This window comes from Schistocerca gregaria, chromosome 3 (assembly GCF_023897955.1).
Source record: "Schistocerca gregaria isolate iqSchGreg1 chromosome 3, iqSchGreg1.2, whole genome shotgun sequence".
Classification (NCBI taxonomy): domain Eukaryota; kingdom Metazoa; phylum Arthropoda; class Insecta; order Orthoptera; family Acrididae; genus Schistocerca; species Schistocerca gregaria.
This window is the reverse complement of record NC_064922.1, coordinates 366,258,673-366,275,461: the sequence shown is the minus strand read 5'-3', so window position 1 is coordinate 366,275,461 and position 16,789 is coordinate 366,258,673. Positions and strand designations below refer to the sequence as shown.

The 16,789-nt window shown below is 44.1% G+C and overlaps 1 protein-coding gene and 1 pseudogene across 3 annotated transcripts in view; both read left to right on the top strand.

Moving 5' to 3' along the window:
- Positions 1-16,789, top strand: part of LOC126353821 (potassium voltage-gated channel subfamily KQT member 1-like) — a 2,608,463-nt gene that overhangs the window by 1,558,279 nt on the left and 1,033,395 nt on the right. The window lies entirely within an intron of this gene.
- LOC126357272 (5S ribosomal RNA) lies at positions 12,224-12,341 on the top strand (annotated as a pseudogene).

Here is a 16,789-nt window from a genome sequence, read left to right as displayed (position 1 = left end):
AATCAATGCTTATGATTGTCGTTGGCAAGTAGATTTCTTTTTTGTGACGTGAATTGTTTTTTGCCGTAGAGAAAAGCTTCATATTCCAACTGAACATCTAGATTGTCAACTGGTCGTCTAGTTAATAACTGGTGTATAATCAATTCATCATCGGTAAACAACCACACAGAGCAGTCTTTATTAGGTGTGCTTGTTGGAATATATTCGTCACTCTGGAGCTCTGATCTTCCACAGTCTATGGCTACTTTGTAAGGCATGCAAGTTATCTCACTCGAGAAAGAGATAATGACTACATTCTGTTGTTGATGTTGTTGTGGTCTTCAATCCTGAGATTGGTTTGATGCAGCTCTTCATGTTGCTCTATCCTGTACAAGCCTCTTCATCTCCCAGTACCTACCGCAACCTACATCCTTCTGAATCTGCTTAGTGTATTCATCTCTTGGTCTCCCTCTACGATTTTTACCCTCCACGCTGCCCTCCAATACTAAATTGGTGATCCCTTGATGCCTCAGAACATGTCCTACCAACCGATCCCTTCTTTTAGTCAAGTTGTGCTACAATCTTCTCTTCTTCTCAATCCAGTTCAATACCTCCTTATTAGTTATGTGATCTACCCATCTAATCTTCAGCATTCTTCTGTAGCACCACATTTGAAAAGCTTCTATTCTCTTCTTGTCCAAACCATTTATCGTCCATAGCTGCACTCCATGCATATAATTTCAGAAACGACTTCCTGACACTTAAATCTATACTCGATGTTAACAAATTTCTCTTCTTCAGAAACGCTTTCCTTGCCATTGCAAGTCTACATTTTATATCCTCTCTACTTCTACCATCATCAGTTATTTTGCTCCCCAAATAGCAAAACTCCTTTACTGCTTTAAGTGTCTCATTTCCTAATCTAATTCCTCAGCATCACCCGACTTAATTCGACTACATTCCATTATCCACGTTCTGCTTTTGTTGATTTTCATATTGTATCCTCCTTTCAAAACACTATCCATTCCGTTCAACTGCTCTTCCAAGTCCTTTGCTGTCTCTGATACAATAACAATGTCATCGGCGAACCTCAAAGTTTTTATTTCTTCTCCATGGATTTTAATACCTACTCCGGATTTTTCTTTTGTTTCCTTTACTGCTTGCTCAATATACAGATTGAATAACATCGGGGATAGACTACAGCCCTGTCTCACTCCCTTCCCAACCACTGCTTCCCTTTCATGCCCCTCGACTCTTATAACTGCCATCTGGTTAAATTGTAAATATCCTTTTGCTCCCTGTATTTTACCCCTGCCAGCTTTAGAATTTGAAAGAGAGTATTCCAGTCAACATTGTCAAAAGCTTTCTCTAAGTCTACAAATGCTAGAAATGTAGGTTTGCCTTTCCTTAATCTTTCTTTTAAGATAAGTCGTAAGGTCAGTATTGCCTCACGTGTTCCAGTATTTCTATGGAATCCAAACTGATCTTCCCCGAGGTCGGCTTCTACCAGTTTTCCATTCTTCTGTAAAGAATTTGCGTTAGTATTTTGCAGCTGTGACTTATTAAACTGATAGTTCGGTAATTTTCACATTTGTCAACACCTGCTTTATTTCGGATTGGAATTATTATATTCTTCTTGAAGTCTGAGGGTATTTCGCCTGTTTCATACATCTTGCTCACCAGATGGTTGAGATTTGTCAGTACTGGCTCTCCCAAGGCCGTCAGTAGTTCCAATGGAATGTTGTCTACTCCAGGGGCCTTGTTTCGACTCAGGTCTTTCAGTGCTCTGTCAAACTCTTCACACAGTATCGTATCTCCCACTTCATCTTCATCTACATACTTTTCCATTTCCATAATATTGTCCTCAAGTACACTGCCCTTGTATAGACCTTCTGTATACTCCTTTCACCTTTCTGCTTTCACTTCCTTGCTTAGAACTGGGTTTCCATCTGAGCTCTTGATGTTCATACAAGTGGTTCTCTTATCTCCAAAGGTCTCTTTAATTTTCCTGTAGGCAGTGTCTATCTTACCCCTAGTGAGATAAGCCTCTACATCCTTACATTTGTCCTCTAGCCATCCCTGCTTAGCCATTTTGCACTTCCTGTCGATCTCGTTTTTGAGACATTTGTATTCCGTTTTGCCTGCTTCATTTAGTGCATTTTTATATTTTCTCCTTTCATCAATTAAATTCAAAATATCTTCTGTTACCCAAGGATTTTTACTAGCCCTCGTCTTTTTACCTACTTGATCCTCTGCTGCCTTCACTACTTCATCCCTCAAAGCTACCCATTCTTCTTCTACTATATTTCTTTCACCCATTCCAGTCAATTGTTCGCTTATGCCCTCCCTGAAACTCTGTACAACCTCTGGTTCTTTCAGTTTATCCAGGTCCCATCTCCTTAAATTCCCACCTTTTTGCAGCTTCTTCAGTTTTAATCTACAGGTCATAACCAATAGATTGTGGTCAGAGTCCACATCTGCCCCTGGAAATGTCTTACAATTTAAAACCTGGTTCCTAAATCTCTGTCTTACCGTAAGATAATCTACCTGAAACCTGTCAGTCACGATAAATACGAAGGCTGTGGTTTGTCATTGATAGTTATTGTAGCAATATGTGTTTCTGTCGGCTGGACGTATTCCTCATTTCTGACCTTCGGTACAATCGCTTTAATTTCACGAGAGATAGTCGTCTTTAGCTTGTGACGATGAGCATTGCAGGAAAAGAAGCTCCTGAGTCTACTGGTACTCGGATTGGTTGTGCCGATGATGTTTTCTGTCATCTTCGTGACTGTCTTCCATGGAGGACTTTCAATTGCGGTATCCTCACCTCCGCTGATGGTTGCCTGACTTCGTTTTCCTGAATTCGCTGAATAGGCCAGCGGCTGGTACGTCTATGCGTCGACGGGGAGCGACAACCGCGTGCGGAAGTGCGACTTCGTCCAGAATATCACGCTAAACTTCTGCCTGCAAATCAACTATCATATGCAGTTCCTGCGTAATAGTGGTGGACATCCTGTCTTCTTCCTGTGCAGTAGCTCGAAGCGTGTTCTCGGCGTCCACAGTGCAAACAGATCGGCGTGGTTTCCCTCGTCCCCCAAATGCCTATTCTTTTGCGCGGCATTGTACTTGGTGGATGAATTGGCTATACCTGCGTTGATCAGATACTGGGTTGTCGTTTGACGGCAGCGACGGAAGTCTGAGTTAGCAGAGTCCACTCTTCCTGGTGCGATTGATTTGTTATGGAGTCTGGTACCAAAGATTGATACACCTGTTCTTCAACGTTTCATATTACTGCAAATGGTTGCGTACTAGGTCCGACAGTTGTGGCTGCAATAATGTGCTATATATCTCTTCTCTCTCCATCTGTCGTGTGAGAGAATCAATGTCTCGACGATCTTCCACAATTGTCGTAGGGACGACATATGCGAGACAATCATACGTATTTCGTCCGACTGTTTTATTTTGTACTTTCTCGAAGCCCTGGCACCACTTAGTGAATTCTACCGTCGTTTGATATCTTTTACGAGAAGAACATGTCTTTTGCGACTTCTTTCATCAGATGTGACATCTTTCAGGCTTATGACGTTCGGGTTCACAATGTTGCCAAGAACCAAAACATTCTTTATATATGACTTTAGTTTCACCACTGCGTTGGGTCCTGTTCTTGAATTGTTCTTTCGCTAAGTGCACTTGCTGTTGATTATTAACAAATGTGTTCTTCATTTCAGATTAGTATTTGTATAAGATATTGAACTTCTTTGTTGTCGAACCATGCTGGACTGTGCTTCATATCACCCAAATGGTTCAAATGGCTCTGAGCACTGCTGAGGTCATCAGTCCCCTAGAACTTGGAACACCAAAAACCTAAATAACCTAAGGACATGACACGCATCCATGCCCGAGGCAGGATGCGTACCTGGACCGCAGCGGTCGCGCGGTTCCAGACTGTAGCACCTAGAACCACTCGGTCACGCCGGTCATCCTTATATCCCCAACTCATTCCTTTAAAAAGATCGAGCGAGCTGGCGCAGTAGTTAGTGCATTAAGCTCACATTTGGGAAGACGATGGCACATATGCCCGTCCGACAGTCAAGATTTATACATTCCGTGATTTCTCTAAATCGCTTAAGGCAAATGCCGGGATGGTTCCTTTCAAAGAGGCATGGCAGATTTCCTTCCCTATCCTTTCCTAATTCGAGCTTGTCCTCCCTCGCTATTGACTTCATTGTCCATGGTGCGTGAAACACTAATCTTCTATCCTTCCTGTATAGAAAAGATCATTGCAGTGACCCGTAATATGAATCCCAAAATTAATTGTTTTCCCCATAACATTCGGATCAAAATCAGTCACTAATGTCGATGCAACTTTCTCTCACAACTTTTGTTGGCTTTCTCTTAAACTAAGTAATAATACCAAAAGATCGTTACTGCCTGAAAAAGTTTGCAATGCGTCTTTCACGTGTCCCCAGTATTAAATTAATGCACCTGATACATACCACACAAAGCGTAGTTTTTAAATTTCCTTCGCACAGCGCTTATTACTGCAGTTTAGCTTTGAAAATAGCGGGGTGATCACCTGTCGAAATATCAGCGGTTGTTGACGACGTTAGGCGGCTGCATTTTCGTCAGTTATCTGATGCGGGAGTAGCGCAGGTCTCACAAGGCTTGCCTTGGTAAGTATTAGAGAGAGGAGAGACGTACCATGGACACAGTGATGATGTGCAATACTCCCGTGTCGTGTGACATGTTGGCCGTTAATTTGGGAGCTTCTGTGTACATGCGACTGAACTATTTCTTGTCTAAATCACTGTTGACTCACGTACTGTCCGCTTCCGAGAAGAAAGCGAACGATATGAATGCGGCAGTGTTCCCGAGTGCAATTGTGACGTAGTCTAGAGCCGAAAAATAATTCTTACGTACGTGTGGTCCTACATTTTCATGAATGCGGTTCCGTCGCTATTGTTCACTGATTTGATGATTTCTTTGATGAGGTCTAAGAGAGGGAAATATATTGAATCGTCTTCTTCATATCTACAGCTACATGGATAGTCTGCAAATCATGTTGCCTGGCAGAGGGTTCGTCGAACTACCTTCACAATAATTCTCTATTATTCCAATCTTGTACAGCGCGCGGAAAAAACGAACATCTAAATCTTTCCGTTCGATCCCTGATTTCCCTTATTTTATTATGGTGGTCGTTCCTACCCATTTGGGTAGGTTTCAACAAAAAAATTTCGCATTCGGAGGAGAAAATTTGTGATTTGAAATTTCGGGAGAAAATTCTGGCGCAGCGAAAACCGCCTTTGTTTTAATTATGTCCACCCCGAATCCTGTATCATTTCAGAGACACGCTCTCCTGTTTCGCGACAGTACAAACTGTGCTGGCTTTCTTTGAACTTCCACGGTGTACTCCGTCAATCCTATCTGGTAAGGACCTCACATTGCGCAGCAGTTTTCTAAAAAAAGGACGGACGAGTGTAGTGTACGCAGTCTCATTAGTAGACATGCTACGTTTTACGATCATACTGCCAATAAAACGCAGTCTTTGGTTAAACGTCCTCATAACATTTTCTGTGTGTTCCTTCCAAATTTAAGTTGTTCGTAATTGTAATTGCTATGTATTTAGTTGAATTAACGGTTTTAGATTTGACTGCTATATCGTGTAACCGAAGTTTAACTGATTCCTCTTAGTACTCATGTGGAAGACCTCACACTTTTCGTTATTTAGGTTCAATTGCCAATTTTTGCACCATACAGATATATTTTATAAATAGTTTTGAAATTTGTTTTGATCTTCTGCTAACTTTACTAGTCGATAAACGACAGCACCATCTGCAAAAATCCTAAGATAGTTGCTCAAATTATCTCCTAAATGTGACTGATACTTCCGGTTTGTTATTGGTCTGATTTTTCATTTGTACTGCTAAGCCACTGGATAAATAGTTTATTAATATTGGTATCATTCATTCAACTACTGAAAAAGTTTTATTGTGACGATATATGTCCAAAACGTGGCTAATTGTAGTGTTTCCTCGTCTATTAGCGCGCGCATTCGGGAGGACGACTGTTCAGTCCCGCGTCCGGCCATCCTGATTTACGTTTTCCGTGATTTCCCTAAATCGCTCCAGGCAAATGCCGGGATGGTTGCGTTGAAAAGGCACTCCCGACTTCCTTTCCCATCCTTCCCTAATCCGACGAGGTCGATGACTTCGCTGTTTGGTCTCCTCCCCCAAACTACCCCAACTCGTCGTCCATTTCTTCTTTACAAAAAGGCGTGTTATGTCTGTATGCATATTTCATTGAAGGTTTTTTTGTCTGAAGGTGACCAAAAAATTAAAAAAATAAAGGAAAAATTAGGACCACACAGGGAGGAAATTATACACTTCTGAAAGTGAACACAAAAAGTAAAAAAGAAAAGGAAAATTAAGACCACACACGGAGAAAAATGAAACACTATAAAGCTAACTATGAAATTAGTGAGGCAATATTTTTTCGGACGGCTGATGACACGGACCATGTGGTTAAGCCTCGGGTGGGAATATGAGGGTAGGCTGCAGGTCTCACCCCACGCAAGAAGTCTTCCGAATTGCCTCCTTGTGGCAGGCACTTACAAGTTCACTACAAGTCGGCCTGTTGTGATAACATATTTTTCTAACACAGCCGTTGCACATCATAATGACTTCAATCACAAATATTGTTCTGACTCGGTATTGTCTGTCTTTCGAATTACAGTCAAATGTTATGGTCACAATAATGTTATTACTTTTTTGTAAGAAGTTAATCATATGTATTAAAGCGAGTGAATTGCCATTTGAATTAATTTTTAAGCAATATCTTAAAGGACCTGTTGTTTCGAATGTTCTAGAGAATTACAGACGACAAACATACTACAGATGCTGTTCTCCTCATTAGTAAAAGCTGCGGCTTCTTTCTGTAGGACATCTGTTCCTCGCCATTGTTACTGTATCTGTAACCTGATACCTGTACGCCTGCCGTTCCCAGATACGCAGAAAAATAGGAGTAACGGAATTAGACTGATAATCAAACGTTTAGTTGTAGGGTAGTAAATCTGTGTGTTAATCAGCTATATTGAAGGTAATTCGAAATTGTGTCACCTTATCGAAACAGGTGAATTAATTGTTGGTTTTCAAAATTTTACTTAATTGCTGTTTTACCAGAAGTTCGTTTTTTATGTTTTTGAATTCTGGACATGGAACACGCTGCAAAAGTCGCCGCCTCTTCCCTACAACCTGAATTAACCACTGACCTACAGAATATTCAAAGCTCATTGCAAAGGAACGAGTAGTTTATTCACTGCTGGGTATATATATAATTTAGTAACTTCACAGGAATTATAAGGTTTTAAGAAATTTATTGCTTTTACAGTTCGACTCTGTTAGGAGACACTTCCCTTACACGAAAGGGAGACTCTTTTAGAAGCCCTTCAAGTGGTAGAGCCAATTTATAAGATGCATCTGTTCAGAGACCTATAAAAGATTATGAACTTCCATAACAAGTTGGAAAAGGTAATCATGAGGGTTATAAAATATTATATTTTCGGGAATGATTTACGTCAATACGATAACTGACTACAGGGAATTTAATTCACCCAAAATATCTCAGAATTCATACCTGCAGGGGGTGCAGAAAACTACAGAAGCGCCAAAATCACAGAACTTTATCATAACTATTACCTTGTAGGAAAACCGTTGACATTAAAAACAGCATTCAGTCATTTCGAACTTTATAAATACAGGTCATGTACAGTTTTCAAAGGAATGTTTTAAAATCTTTCGGATAATTCTTCGTTGTGTGTGTCGGTTTTGTTTTATGTATTATAGTGTACCACGATAAAGAAGAGAGAGGTAGAAAGAAAGAGAGAGAGAGAGAGAGAGAGAGAGAGAGAGAGAGAGAGAGAGAAGAGAGAGACCGCGCTGTAACAGGAAATTTGTCACTGTTTACTGCTGTTTATTCGCGGCGGTCCCAAGTTATAGTACCTTCCACAGAGTCCACAGGATGCCTGAGTGCACCACTCCACAGCAATCTACGTTCGATCAAAGAGCTTTCTAAGCGATACAGTTCTTGCGGAAAGACTTCTTTTGAATTGCAAATCCGAGCCGCTGCAAGAACCGCTCAAATCGTGTCCGGCTTATCTTACAGACTTAAGAAGTGCAGTTTTCTTGTACGTTTGGGTAACCTGCCATCACACAAGTCCCATCCTGGGGGACCGGGTTTTAAATCGAGTGCCTTCTTCTAGGAAGGTTGCCGACCGGGACTTACGAGTTCTGCCACTCCTTTTGATCTCTCTTCTGTCGTTGTTGGCTACCCTAGGTAAGCCGGCTTTGACGTCTTTGTCCGACGCGAGAAGAGTCGAGTGCGTAAACGGGCAGCTTCCAGGTTTCGGGGAGTCCCCGAATGTATCCGTTCGGCGGATTAACGACGAGCATCGTTCGTGTGCCTGCCAGCCTGGATACGGGTTTCGAGGGGAATCTGTCATGAGAAAGTTTCCTGTGCTTGACCATACTAGCTTCGGTACTCTTTTCTCTCAAAAACTATTTCTTCGAATCAGGTCAAATATGAAGCATGCATAACTTGCCATTTTTCTTCAAAATGTATTATCCATGTGACAGCAGAATTGTTACCACAGTAGAAATTCCAAAAAACACACGTGACCCAAAACATTGGCAATTACAATATTATATCTAAATGATGGTTGAACCGACTATTTGCTAGCCATAATTCTATTACATTTTAATTTAAGTGATTTAGGTAATCTCTGTACCAAGTTTCAGTGAAATAGGCGTATCAGATTGAGAGAAAATTGCACTTAAAGCTAGAAATTTCATACTTCCGTGAAAATCCGTTGAAAGTATTTTACGTAATCTGTTCAACTGGCATTCAAAGTTAAAACTCGCCAAATCCATACCTAGCATCGTTGCCAGTTTATGTATCCTCCAGTTTAAGTTCGGAGGCCCTTTTGTCATTTGTAGAGCACTTTTCTCAACCTTCCGTACCTGCAGATAGTCAGCTGACAAAAGCGTGGACTTAATGGTCACCCCAAGTTCCATGCCCAAATCACTGAAGACTTTCAGGCTGCTGGCTGACTCACTATTGAAACGCAACGCAGCGTCTGTAATCCCACTCTTCTAGGCTCTGAGGCCCACAAATACTGCTTCAGGCAGTGTTCCCACTCACAGTTATGGAAATGAGATTTTGAGTTCTCCCATGCATGAATTTAGCAAAAAAAAAATTGTGCAAATGGCTCTGCGCACTATGGGACTTAACTTCTGAGGTCATCAGTCCCCTAGAACTTAGAACTACTTAAAACTAACTAACCTAAGGACATTACACACATCCATGCCCTAGGCAGGATTCGAACCTGCGACCGTAGCAGTCGCGCGGTTCCAGACTGAAGCGCCTAGAACCGCTTGGCCACCCTGGCCGGCAGGTAGATCTGAATTTTGGTCGTCTCGTTATGGGTGGTTTGGTCGTTACTAAAGATTCAGTATCTCGTATTTTGTGGGGGATATGAGATCAATACCTCGCTATAAGTGTGACGAGTCTTGTCTGCAGTGGCGTCATTCCTGATTTCCCACGGTTCTTCACTAGGGGAGAGTGGTGGTAGTTTTGCTATGCTGTTTACCAGTCGTCTTTCTGTTTGCTATAGTTTTTCTGCTAATAGCGTAGAGACACGGCTCAGTGGCACAGCTGCAGGCTCATAATGGGTCGTACTATGTTTGTCTTGCAAGTGTACCGCTCGGCCAACCTGGCCGGCGCATGCATTTAGCAAGCAACCATTTATTAGCTAAGTCTCTGGCTTTATAACATCTGTTATTGCCATTAATAAGGTATGATCATGTATATATTCATCACCAGTTACATTAGTTCTCTGGTACACCATGACTTGGGGCCATTTGGGCACAGAGAATGACGGGGGTCTCCTGTTATCTCTAAACTGATTCCACACTTCCTTATTCTCGTCGTATTTATGACCTGAATGGATATAATATAGCTACAAACTCAATAAGATTACTTCCTAAAATGAAGTACTGTTCCAAATCACTACGACAAACAAAACGAAGACAGAGCGCTGAACTTATATTATGTTACCCACACTAGCTTACCACCAGCCTGACCAACTTGCAACGTTGTGGTCAAAGAACACGTAGAGTAAAAGCAAAGGAAGTCGGCTACAGGCGAGAGGAACACAGCTCAGTTGCAAGCAGACAGAAAAGACCATTTTGTTGTTTAGAAAATATCCTTTCTGTCCTACACTGAAGCGCCAAAGAAACTGGTATAGGCATTTGTATTCAAATACAGTGACATGTAAACAGACATAATACGGCGCTACGGTCGGAAACTGCTATATAAGACAGCAAGTGTCTGGCGCAGATGTTGATCGGTTACTGCTGCTATAATGGCAGGTCGCCAACACTTAAGTGAGTTTGAAGGTGGTGTATAGTCGGCGAACGAGCGATGGAGCACAGCATCTCCGAGGTACCGATGAAGCGGCGATTTTCCTGTACGACCATTTCAGGAGCGTACCGTGAATATCAGGAATCCGGTGAAACATCAAATCTCCGACATCGCAGCGGCAGAAAAAAGCTCCTGCTACAACAGGACCAACGACGACTGAAGAGACTCGTTTAAAGTGACAAAAGTGCAACCCTCCCTTAAATTGCTGTAGAATTCATGACAGTGTGCTACTATTCAATGAGACATCATCGATATAAGCTTTTGGAGCCGAGGGCGCACTTTTGTAGCCTTGATGACTCCACGACACAATGCTTTACGCCGCACCTGGGACAGTGAACGACGACACTCGACTGTTGATGACTGGAAACATGTTGACTGGTCGGATGAGTCTCGTTTCAAATTCTACTGAGCGTATGGAAATATATGGGTACGGAGAAAACCTCATGAATCCGTTCGCCCTGCATGTCAGCAGGGCACTGTTGAAGCTGGTGGAGGCTCTGTAATGGTGTGGGGCGTGTGCAGTTAGTGTTTTATGGGACCGCTGATACGTCTAGATGCAACTCTGACTGGTGACACGTACGTAAGCATCCTGTCTGATGACTTGCATCTATGCATGTCGATTGTGCATTCCGACGGGCGTGGGCAATTCCAGCAGGACAATGTGACACCCCAAACGTCCTGAACTGCTATAAAGTGGCTCCAGGAACACTCTTCTGAGTTTAAACGCTTCCGCTGGCCACCAAACTCGCCAGATATGTCCATGATTGAGCATATCTGGGGACGCCTTGCAACTTGCTGTTCAGAAGGGATCTCCAACCCCACGTACTCTTTTGTATTTATGGACAGTCCTGCAGGATTCATGGTGTCAGTTCCCACCAGCAGTACTTCAGACGATAGTCAAGTCCATTCCAAGTCGTGTTGCGGCACTTCCGCGTGCTCGCGGCGGCCTTACACGATATTAAGTGGGTGTACCAGTTTCTTTAGCTCTTCAGTGTACTAGTATTCACCGAAAGTGGAAAACCCATACGTATCCTCTTTCAGGAAGGACTGGCTTGTAACTTAAAACAGTAAAAAACCGCTATTTCGACAGATTTTCATTTCCTCACTTTCATTTCGGCTCGTAACATCCAACTGGTAAATCCTGTTCTGGTTCCCACGTTCCGCCTCAGACACGCGAAACTCCATTTAGAAAACGATCTCACACATGAACACCTGCTTTACTCCAGGCACACAGATTCCGTTCCGTCGGGAGGGGGTGACATCAGGAAGAGCATGCGGCCACCTACTGTAACTAACATTGCTTCAAACCACACACTGATCAAAAGCATCCGTATACCTTTATGAAATGCGGAACCAACAACTAGATTTGACGAAAGGCTACGAAGGAAACGACAGCGATAGCACCTCTTACTTAGAAAATATTTCTTTCCACACTCCTCAGGAAATACCAGACTAGCTGCGTGAATGAATAGTTTATGCGAGATAAATTACAGCGTATCATTCTTAACGGAGAGAAATCTTAAGACGTAAAAGTAACTCTGGCGGACTCCAGATGGGAGATCTATAGGGCCGTTAATTTTCAGAATATGCATAAATGACATAGTGGATGTTCCAAACAGCTTTTCGCTGATGACACCAATGTATACAGAGAAATCTCAACGTTAGAAAATTGTAAGGAAGTGCAGGAAGATCTGCAGAGGATCCTCGCTTGGTACAGAAGTTGGCAGTTTATCACAGCATAAATAAATGTAAGGTAATGCGCATAAATAGCAACAGTTTTGCCGCAGTGGATACACCGGTTCCCGTCAGATCACTGTAGTTAAGCGCTGTCGGGCGTGGCTGGCACTCGGATGGGTGACCATCCGGGTCGTCATGCGCTGTTGCCATTTTTCGGGGTGCACTCAGCCTCGTGACGCCAATTGAGGAGCTACTCGACCGGATAGTAGAGGCTCCGGTCACAGAAAAGCATCATAACGACTGGGACACCGGCGTGCTGACAACACGGCCCTCCTCTCGGCAGCCTCATTGGGGATGACACGGCGGTCGGATGATCCCGACGGGCCACTTTTGGCCTGAAGACGGAGTGCTTAATGCGCATAAATAGGTAGAGAGATCGCTTATTATATGATTACACGATTGCATAGCAAATACTAGAAGAAGTCACACTCATATCAATGTCTTTGAGTATGCCTACACAGTGAGTTAAAGCGGAACGACCACATAAAACAAATTGTAGTCAAGGCGAATCCCAGACCGCGATTGTTCATGAGAATCCTAAGGATGTGTAGTTCATCCACAAAAGAGGTCGCATATAAAACCCTCGTCAACCTGAGATCCGATTGCACCGATAGAGGAAATAGAATAGTCTGAGGACGAGCATCGCGTTTCGTCAGAGGTTCATTTAGTAAGTGCGAAAGCGTCATACGCTGAAAAGCGGAGGCCAAGACGTTCGGATCACGGATTTATTTTAGACTTTGTACCCTTGTAGTAGTTCATCAGGACAGCACAATGTGTAAAAATTAAGATGTACTACTTAGGTGATTTCGAGAAGATCTCAAGAGAGGTTTCATTGATGTATCGGTGCGTTGACGTAATATGACAAGTGTCCAGAAAAATATAGATTAAAGAAAAACCCTTGAGCAAGACTTTATCACCTATTACGGAGCTTATGGCTAACCACATGACCGTCGCCGTCTCGTGCTCAGGGTCGCAACGTAGTGGTAGTTCACAGACGCGTAAAACTTCTCTTGCATTTTCGCGAAATCGCTTAAGCAGCATGCCACCAAACTCGCCAGACATGTCCATTATTGAGATTCGAGATCACACAGAACTATCGCCATCTTCAGGTGAGCTGAATGAGGACTGACGAAGATTTTTTTTTCCTTTATTGAATTTACATTCTCCCCAAAGGGGACAGGCTGGCAGCAACTTAGTAGGCTGTTCTTCAGCCTACAGAACTTTTAAAACATAAGAAGATAAGAAACAATAAAAGCAGGCCATAAAATGGTGACTTAAATTATAAAACGGCGGAAAATTGTGGAAATTTAAAACATAAAACAAAGGGTGGGCGATAATAATAAAGTACACAGGAAGCAGACAGTTAAAATAGTAGGCAGACGATTAAAAAACCCTTCGACAGTCTGGTTGCTAATTGCAAGTGATATAAAAATCACACCTAGCGACAGTATGATGTGCGTTCTCAACACTTCGGAAAAGACGCTCAACACTTAACAATTACTGGAAACACTGCACTGAAGAGTCGGCACGAAAATGACACACCACAGCCAAAAGCAGATGGGGGGCGGGGGGGGGGGACCTGGACAGATGAGGAGATGAAGGGGGGAGGTGAGGAAAAACGAAAGGTGGGGGGGGACTGGCGGAGGGAGAGAACTCATAAGGGGGGGGGGGGCAGGGAAGACGCGAGAGGGAATGGGGAAGGGCAGAAAAGGTACATGCAAGAGGACTCAGGGGAGAGAAGGGAGGCAGAGAGAGGGTAGGCACAGAGAAAACAGACCGGAAGGGGGGGGGAGAGGGAGCCCAGGAAAAGGACAGAGGTAGGGAGGGGGAGGTGAAAATCAGAGCTGATAGGAGGGATAAATGGAGGGAGAGAGGGCATCATCCAGGAGGGGGAGTTGATGGAAGCCACCTTAGGAAAGGAGATGGTGTAGAGATGGAGGGGGGGCATAACAGTCAAGGTGCAACAGAGGGCAGAGGAGAGGACTGACCAGGGGATGAGGGGGATGAAGGCGGCAGGAGGTGTAGAGTATGTGGATATGTTCGAGGAATAGGAGCAGATGAGGGAAAGGAAACAGGTCAGGTCTTAGAGGATTTGCTTGGGGGACAGAAAGTATATACGGAAGGCGAGACAGAGAGCATGGCGCTCTAGAATCGGGAGGGACTTAAAGAAATTTTTTAGGGGGGGAGGGGGGGGGGACGGGTATCCAGGTGGGACTGGCATAACAGAGGATGATAGAGGGTTTCAACCCCCATGTCTGGCCAGAGAGGAGTTGAGGAGTTGGAGGTGGTTGTGGGCTTTGGATTGAATAGAGGGTTGTAGGTGAGGTGACAGTCAATGGTGAGGCCAAGTTAGGTGAGTGTGGGGGAGAGGCGGACTAGACGGGCGAAGATGGTAAGGGAGAAGGAAACGTTCTCCGCTCCATCTTATATAGTGCACTGGTGGTACAGCCGCGGATGAGCTGCAGTCGTGAAGACAGGAGGACCACACCGCCCAGCAACAGCGCCCTCGGTGGTGGAACTGCAGAGCTCAGCTGCCGTCGGTATTGTCGCTCGCCTCGGCTATCGAAGCCTTCTGTCGTCTTCGTCTCGAACAAATTTTGTAGATGACGCGTTATTCAATTGGTAACCACTGTAACGGTTCATAAGACTTCCCGCGATGCGTATTTCAAGAGATTCGTTGATAACGGAGTCCCAAAAAGTTGTTGTGGCCAAACTCGAAGTTAATCGTACTCCATTGAATGTCCGTTAGAAATACAATGTTCCGCAACTGCAGACTTACTGGGTTGCATTAGGCGAGTGCAGCGTTGATGTTCCGTACAACACTCTTCCACTGTGCACGTTGTCTTTCCTACATAGGCCATACCACACTGACACGGTATTTTGTAAATTCCGCAGTAACAAATCATCCTTCACCGATCCCAGCAAATCCGAAATCTTAGAAAGTGGACCAAAACCCACTGACACATGAAAATTATTAAGAATCCTCGCTATTTTGAAGGAGATATTTCCAACGAAGGGAAGAAAATCTAGAGAACTGGCTGGCGCGTTCTCCTCTTTATCCACTTCCCGGTTCCTGGCTCTAGTTGAGAAGGCCCTGTTGATTTGCCGGGTCGAGTATCAATTGTCTCTGAATACCGTCCTTAAATATGCAAGTTCCTTAGGCAAATTCTTTGCATCTGACACCTATGTGCACTGTGCACTAGGATTTTAAGTACACTCATGGTTTTGGATGTGTGATGGCAACTGGAAGAATGCAAGAATATAAGGAATAACTGACAATCACTAAGGAACAACCGACAATTGCTAGGAAACACACGACCAGTGACAGTAAACGGAAATGTAGGGAGTGAGGTGCCTTAACTTCAGCTCAGCCTCTGCACTAACGGTGTGTACGGATTCGACTGTTCACGCATTGCTGTGTTTGACGAAGGTTGCTGTGGAACCGATTAGGGCGACATTCCGTATGGCACGGCACCGTCTCTGTATGAGTGCTTACGATCGTGGACAAGGAGTGCGATGGCTCAAAGCCGTCGCAGTGTCACTATTGTGGCCACAGTAATGGATGTGTCCAAAAGTGTCATCTCGCACTTAGAACAGGCCGCTGGAGCTGGAAATTCTATGCGAAATCATGCCGGTGGTCGTAGAAGGAGCAACACACCGCAAAATAGGATCGATACGTAGCCATAGTGGTAAAAAGGAACAGACATCTCACTCCTAGGCAGATCGCTGCAGAGTTGCAGACGCTGCCAGAACGATTTCGCGGCGACTAAATCAGCTTGGTTTGTATGCTGTTAACTGTATCCAATTTTAACCACACCATAGCCTAGAAAGAGATCGCTGGTTCGGGGATCACGTTGTTTGCTGTCAGCAGCGTGGCCTACAGTGATATTCTCCGATGGATCCCGCTCGATGACAAATGATTCTGGCCACCAGTTAGTGTGGAGAGAGGAGGGAACACTTTACACACCGCAGAACGCTCCCGAACGTCATCGCTATGGCCTAGGCGTTATGGCATGGGTAGGCATTAAGCACAATGGGTGAACAACTTTGCGTATCTTTGCCCGAGGTACCGTCACAGAAAAATGAAAGTCAAGGAGATTATTGTGGATTATGTCCCTTAGTTTAGGGGTGAGTTAGGTCGCGAATTTCTGTTTATGAACGACAATGCCCCCCACATAGGACTGCTGAGGTGCCGGCCGGAGTGGCCGAGCTGTTCTAGGCGTTACAGTCTGGAACCGCGCGACCGCTACGGTCGCAGGTTCCGATCCTGCCTCGGGCATGAATGTGTGTGATGTTCTTAGGTTAGTTAGGTTTAAGTACTTCCAAGTTCTAGGGGACTGATGACCTCAGAAGTTAAGTCCCATAGTGCTCAGAACCATTTGAACCACTTGACTGCTGATGTGTCGGGCGGACTGAAAACTGAACATACTGAACGTATTGTCTGACTTGCATACTCCCTGGACCTAAACTCCATAGTTCAGGCCTGGGGTGCTCACAGCAGATGCGTTTATCAACGAACACCCTCTCCGTGAACCGTGCAAGGGAGAAAGAGAGAGAGAGAGAGAGAGAGAGAGAGAGAGAGAGAGAGAGAGGATTG